Below are 583 nucleotides of genomic sequence, written 5' to 3' on the forward strand. Positions count from 1 at the left end.
GATAAGACTGTTGCACCGCATTCTGATTGTTGCTCCAGCTGAAGTTAGGATGATTGCAGTTGTTGGGATGATAAGTGGCTGGAACTGGTTGCTGCGACCTCTATAAGTTGCTTGCGAACTGAGCTGATTCACTAGATATAACACACTGCTCCGTCTCATGCGCACCAACACAAAACTCATAAACACTTGTGATCTGATTAACTCCATAATTAGCCAAAGAATCCACCTTCATCGTTAAAGCCTTAAGCTGAGCAGCTATAGCAGTAGTTGTATCCACCTCCAGAATTCCTGCTACCTTGCCTTGAGGTAGTCTCTGAGTTGGGTTCTGGTATTCATTAGCAACCATCAGTTCAATCAACTCATAAGCGTCATCGTAACACTTAGCCCATAAGGCTCCACCTGATGCTGCATCGAGCATGGGTCTAGACTGTGCTCCCAAACCATTATAAAAGCAGTTGATAATCATCCACTCAGGCATCCCATGACGAGGACATTTCCTAAGCATCTCCTTATGGCACTCCCAAGCTTCACACAAAGACTCTCCCGATTGCTGCGTAAATTGAGTAAGAGTGTTCCTGATTGC

The 583-nt window shown here is 45.1% G+C and overlaps 1 non-coding gene across 1 annotated transcript; it reads left to right on the forward strand.

The window, feature by feature from the left end:
- The first annotated feature begins 476 nt into the window (after positions 1-476).
- Positions 477-583, forward strand: LOC141681262 (small nucleolar RNA R71). Its single transcript, XR_012558703.1, has one exon. It is a non-coding gene; the product is annotated as a small nucleolar RNA R71 (small nucleolar RNA).

Source organism: Apium graveolens, chromosome 8 (assembly GCF_009905375.1).
Source record: "Apium graveolens cultivar Ventura chromosome 8, ASM990537v1, whole genome shotgun sequence".
NCBI lineage: Eukaryota > Viridiplantae > Streptophyta > Magnoliopsida > Apiales > Apiaceae > Apium > Apium graveolens.